The sequence below is a fragment of the Marmota monax genome, unplaced genomic scaffold (assembly GCF_021218885.2).
Source record: "Marmota monax isolate L192 unplaced genomic scaffold, Marmota_monax_Labrador192_F-V1.1 WCK01_AAM20220418_F8-fsc00014, whole genome shotgun sequence".
NCBI classification, from domain to species: Eukaryota; Metazoa; Chordata; class Mammalia; order Rodentia; family Sciuridae; genus Marmota; species Marmota monax.
Window position 1 is genome coordinate 16,526,598 of NW_026695222.1, and position 6,063 is coordinate 16,532,660.

The following is a 6,063-nucleotide window of genomic DNA, read 5'->3' on the forward strand; positions in this document are numbered from 1 at the left end:
TTAGTGAGGCCCTGTCTCAAAAAACAACAACAACAACAACAAAAAAAAAACTGTCTAAGGATATAGCTCAGTGGTGGTAGAACCAGAAAAAAAAATCATCAATGGATTTATAAGACAGTAAGAAACCAATGGAAACTATACCAATGAGGAACAAGAATTAGAGGGACACTTTATGTGTATATCTTTTTATATAATTTCTGGTGTTTAAACCCTGTGACAATATTAATTATTTAAAAATAAATTACGAGCCAGGTGTGGTGGTCATGCCTGTAATCATAGAAGCTCAGGAGACTGAGGCTCAAAGCCAGGGGCTGGGTTGTGGCACAGTGGTAGAGTGCTCACCTACCACATGTGAGGCACTGGGTTCAATCCTCAGCACCACATAAAAATGAAATACAAATATTCAAAAAAGATATAAAGCCAGTTAGAAATTAAGCAAGGCCCTAAGTAAGTTAGCCAGACCCTGGGTTCTATCCCCAGTATAAAAAAAATTAAAATTAAAATTAATTTAATTATATAAAGTTCATAGTGTGGATACCTGGGGACTTAGATTTTATTTAATCAGCTTTTTTCTAATCACACATCCTTTTGTCCCTGAGACTAAAATTCTTTCCCTTTCTTTTTATCTCTAGGTTGACAGAAATTTCAATTAACAAGAAACATTTTTTTGGGCTGGGGATGTGGCTCAAGCGGTAGTGCACTTGCGTGGCAAGCGTGCGGCCCGGGTTCGATCCTCAGCACCACATACAAACAAAGATGTTGTGCCCGCCGAAAAACTAAAAAATAAATATTAAAAAAAAAAAAATTCTCTCTCTCTCTCTTACTCTCTCTTTAAAAAAAAAACAAAAACTTTTTTTTAAAGTATGTTTAAGTTATAGGGAATTGCTGGGCTCTGCATGCCTATAATCCCAGTGATTTAGGAGGCTGAGGCAGGAGGATTGCAAGTTCAAAGCCAACCTCAGGAATTTAAATTACAGGGAATAGGAGCTGGGGTTGTGGCTCAAGCGGTAGCGCGCTCGCCTGGCATGCGTGCGGCCCGGGTTCGATCCTCAGCACCACGTACAAAGATGTTGTGTCAGCCGAGAACTAAAAAATAAATATTAAAAAATTCTCTCTCTCTAAAAAAATAAAAAAAAAAATTACAGGGAATAGTGCTACGTAGTAGTGGGTCCCCAGGATATAGTCCTTGTCCCTTCAATTGGACCAGGTGGATTTTTTTTTTCTTTTTCAATGCTGGGAATTGAACCAGGACCTCACACTTGCTAGACAAAACATTCTACTACTGAGCTACAAGCCTGCCAAGAGGACTTAATCAGTTTTTTTGTGAGTAGGACAAAAATTAAAGCCATTCTCTCTCTCTCTCTCTCTCTCTCTCTCTCTCTTTTTTTTTTTTTGTTCTTGAGTATTTAATCCAGAGATGCTTCACTACTGAGCTACATTCTCAGGCTTTTTTATTTTTTATTTTGAGACAGGGTTTCAATTAGTTGCCTAGAGCCTCACTAATTGGCTGAGGCTAGGCCCAAACTTGTGATGGAGGAGCACACCACTGCACCTGGCTTCTTGCTCTCTTATAATGTTGCAAAGTGCTGCTGGGCGTGGTGGTGCAGGCCTGTGATCACAGCTCCTGGGGAGGTTGAGGAAGGAGGACCTTAAGGCCCTAAGCAATTTAGCAAGAGCTGTTTCTAAATAAAATATTGAAAAAGGGCTGGGGCGGGTTTTGCTGGGGTTGTGACTTAGTGGTAGAGATCTTCACTAGCATGTGTGAGGCACTGGGTTCAATTCTCAGCACGACATATAAATAAATGAATAAAATAAAGATCAATTAACATTTTAAAAAAAATTTTAAAAGGGATTGCTGGGGATGTGGTTCAGTGGTTAAGTGTCCCTGGGTTCAATCCCCAGTACCAAAAAATCAATAATAATTTAAAAGGACTGGGATGTAACTCAGTGGTAGAGTACCAGAGTTCAATCTGCAGTACTGCAAAAAATAAATGAATAAGGAAAATAAAAAATAAAATAGAAAAGAAATGAACAAAAAAACCTATATAAATTACAAAATGCTATGGTGCTCAGGAACTTTCCATCAAACCCAGACTGGAGAGATCCCAGGCCAGAGTCAAGACTCAACTTGTGGGCTGGGGATGTGGCTCAAGTGGTAGCACGCTCCCCTGGCAAGCGTGCGGCCCGGGTTCGATCCTCAGCACCACATACAAACAAAGACGTTGTGTCCGCCAAAAACTAAAAAATAAATATTAAAATTCTCTCTCTCTCTAAAAAAAAAAAAAAAAAGACTCAACTTGCTTTCCTTGGCCCCTAGTGCCTTGTTGAAGTTCTTGGACCTTTTAGATGCTACTGAGACTGTGGTTTCCGGCTTCCTGAGTTCTCACACTCAGCTTTGTCTTTGTGCTGCAGAGATCACACCCCAGTTCCTGCTTTGGGGTCTGACATGCTCAAGCTTAGTGTTATTTAATACATGAGGTTTGTGAGAGATAAAGAGGCTTGCTTTTCTTAGTTCTGCCCTTTTGCCGTGACAGACTCATTATAAATGCCTCATTAGAGAGAGAGTTAGGTTTGTTGGATAGAGATTGAGAAAAATAATTTCATTTTTAAAAGATTTTTTTAAAGATGGACACAATATCTTTATTTATTAAATAAATTTATTATTAATTTTTTTAGTTGTAGATGGACACAATACCTTTTATTTATTTATTTAATGTGGTGCTGAGGATCAAATCTAGTGCCTCATGCATGTTAGGCAAGTGCTTTACCACTGAACTACATCCCCAGCCCTTATTTATTTATTTTTTATGTGGTGCTGAGGATCGAACCCAGTACCTCACAATATCGAGGCAAGCGCTCTACTGCTAAGATATAACCCCAGCCCCTCATTTTTAAAATCTATTCTAATTTGTTATACCTGACGGCAGAATGTAATTCATTTTATATTACACATATAGAGCACAATTTTTCAAGACATTGATTGTACACAAAGTATTTCACACACAAAGTATTTTCACATGTCATGTCTTATACATGTACTTAGGGTAATGATGTCTAAATCATTCAACCATCATTCCTATCCCTTTGCCCACTCCTTTCCCCTTCCTGCCCTTTTCATTTAAAAAAAATTTTTTTTTAGTTGTAGATGGACACAATATCTTTATTTATTTATTTATTTTTATGTGGTGTTGAGGATCAAACTCAATGCCTTACCCATGTAAGGCAAATGCTCTACCACTGAGCCCCAGCCCTGGTCTGAAAAATCATTTCGTAATTGAATGTCCTATCTCATGTTAGGTCTTTAATTCTACTTCTATTTAGAGGGATTATTTTAAATATATTGGACCCTGAATCTAGTAAGATAGCAATTAAATTGTTTATGTAGAACTTTGCAGCTTTTATTCTCTAACTTAAACATGACAAATATCTGAGCAGGGTAGATATCCTAGTGAATGAAAAAAGTGAATTTTTTTTTTTTTATGTGTGTGCTGGGCATTGAACCTAGAGCCTCAGTGCATGCTAGGCAAGCACTCAGTCTTTAAGTTCTATTCCCAGCCCCCAAAAGGGAATATGAAAAAAAAGTAATGCTTAAGGAACTCAAGGACTTTTCTCTGCAGGGGTTGAATGTTTCTTGTGTTAGTATATGCCTTGTGTGTATGCAGAGTTTTGTTGTAGAGCTGTCATTTTATGGGCTAGGATGACTATAGTTTTGAAATAGTTGAGACTAGGAGAGTTTCTATTCTCTAGAGTTGAGGCTGCTATTCATACATTCATTTACTCATTCAAAACACCAGTTGAGTGCCTACTCATGCAAAGAAAGACTCCTAAAAATTGGGAAGGCAAGACCCAAATATTAGTAAAATGCTATGGATGATCTTAAGGCAAAAGATGGATGCTACTAACAAGGCATAGGTAAAACTGGGCAAGGTGGTACACATTAATAATTCCCAAAACTAAGAGACTGAGACAGGAGGATTTCAAGTTTGTGGTGGCTTCAACAACTTAGGGCTGGGGATGTAGCTCAGTGGTAATGTCCCTGCATTCAATCCCTAGTTTAAAACAAAAACAAAACAAACAAGCAAACAAACAAACAACAAACAAACAAACAAACAAAAACAGAACTTTGTCAGTTGCAGCTCTCTGGTTAGCAGTCTATTAATGTCTAGTTCAGAAGAAGCTGGCAAGTCAGGTTTCTTAATCAAAAAGAAATTAACTATCAAGGTACTTTATTCATATCTGTGTCAGGTTTGTTTGTTTATTGCCTGGTCAACGTTAGCCTCCTTCCATCCTCCCTCCTTTCCCATTTGGAGGAATATCCTTTATGGGTAGATAATTTCTCTCTTCTTTCCCTGGCAGCATGGACTCATTCATGTGATCTGAGATTGGCCAATCAGCAGTGGCTGCTGGCCAAACTTTGCCTCAAGTGACTTAAAGACAAAGGGACTGAATTCCAACAGTAGTGTACAATACTCCAGTAGCAGCTGCTGTAGGTTCTTACTTAAACTGCCCTTGTACCTATAAGTCTGATTTATAAGTCTGATTTCTGGTTGATGCTCAGGCCCCCAATATCTTTGTAATATAAATATCCTTGTAATATAAATCCCCCCCCCCTTTTTTTAGTACTGAGGATGGAACCCAGGCATTTGCCACTAAATTACAATCCCAGGTTTTTAGTTTAGTGTTTTTTTTTTTTTTTTTTTTTTTTTAAACTTTGAGACAGTGTCTCACTAAATTGCTGAGGCTGGCTTTGAATTTGTAATCCTCCTGCCTCAGCCTCCAGATTCACTGGGATTATAGGAGTGCCCCCAGTGAACAGCTATAATTGTTTTTGCTTGTACTTGCAACAGTGTCAATGCTTGTACTTGTATCAGGCAAAAAGAATTTTAACTTACAAATTATGCCAATTTCTTTACCAGGCTATGAGCTCCTTAAGAATAGGGCCTAGGGCTGGGGATGTGGTTCAAGTGGTAGCGCGCTCGTCTGGCATGCGTGCGGCCCGGGTTCGATCCTCAGCACCACATACAAACAAAGATGTTGTGTCCGCCGAGAACTAAAAAAAATAAGTAAATATTAAAAAAAAAAAGAGAATAGGGCCTAAAATCTCATTTTGCTCTGGGTCTTTGGTGCCTAGCACAATTCAGACTCTAATAAATGCAGGAAATGTTATATTTTGTTATATTTTGTATGGGCCTACAGAGTCTGGGATTCTTGGTATTATCGTGGTTTGTGGGGCAAGAAATTCTCTATATTACAATAGGCATTAATATGTGAGCAATTTCATGTTAATAAGCCTGGAGTATCCTGAAGGTCTTTTTTTAAAATATTTATTTATTTTTTAGTTTTCGGTGGACACAACATCTTTATTTTATTTGTATGTGGTGCTGAGGATCGAACCCAGCGCCTGGCGCATGTCAGGGGAGCGCGCTACCGCTTGAGCCACACCCCCAGCCCTCCTGAAGGTCTTTTCTTGAGCACTTTAATGAATGGTTCTGGTCCTCAAAATGCTTTTTAAAAAATATGAGAAAAAGAGAAATAAAGAAAGAAAAGTAAATATTATTTTTGCATATTATCAGTGTGCAAGAGCCATGCTAATCTTCTCTGAATTGTTACAATTTTAGAATGTATACCACCCAATGAGCACAGCCAAAGCTTTTGTCCGTTTTTTTTTTTTTAATATTTATTATTATTATTATTTTAGTTTTCGGCAGACACAACATCCTTTTTTTTTATATGTGGTGCTGAGGATTGAACCTGGGCCGCACACATGTCAGGTGAGCATGCTACTGCTTGAGCCACATCCCCAGCCCCATTGTCCCTGGTTATCTAGTAACTCTTCCTAGGGGCTACCCTTTTGCCCTCTCAGCTGAAGAACTCTCTTTATCTCAAGTTTTGATTTGTTGATTTTGATTTTATTTACTTTTTGAGAATTGAACCCAGAGGTGCTCTATCACTAGCTACATTTCCAGTGCTTTACATTTTTTATTTTGAGACATAGAATCTTACTAAATTGCTGAGGATGGCCTCAAACTTGCCATCTTCCTTTATCAGCCTCTTGAGTCTCTG

General features: G+C 38.3%; 1 non-coding gene across 1 annotated transcript; it reads right to left on the bottom strand.

Annotated features, from left to right (window-relative positions):
• Positions 1–5,535: 5,535 nt before the first annotated feature.
• LOC124085991 (U6 spliceosomal RNA) lies at positions 5,536–5,641 on the bottom strand. The gene has a single exon (XR_006849667.1). It is a non-coding gene; the product is annotated as a U6 spliceosomal RNA (small nuclear RNA).
• Positions 5,642–6,063: the final 422 nt, after the last annotated feature.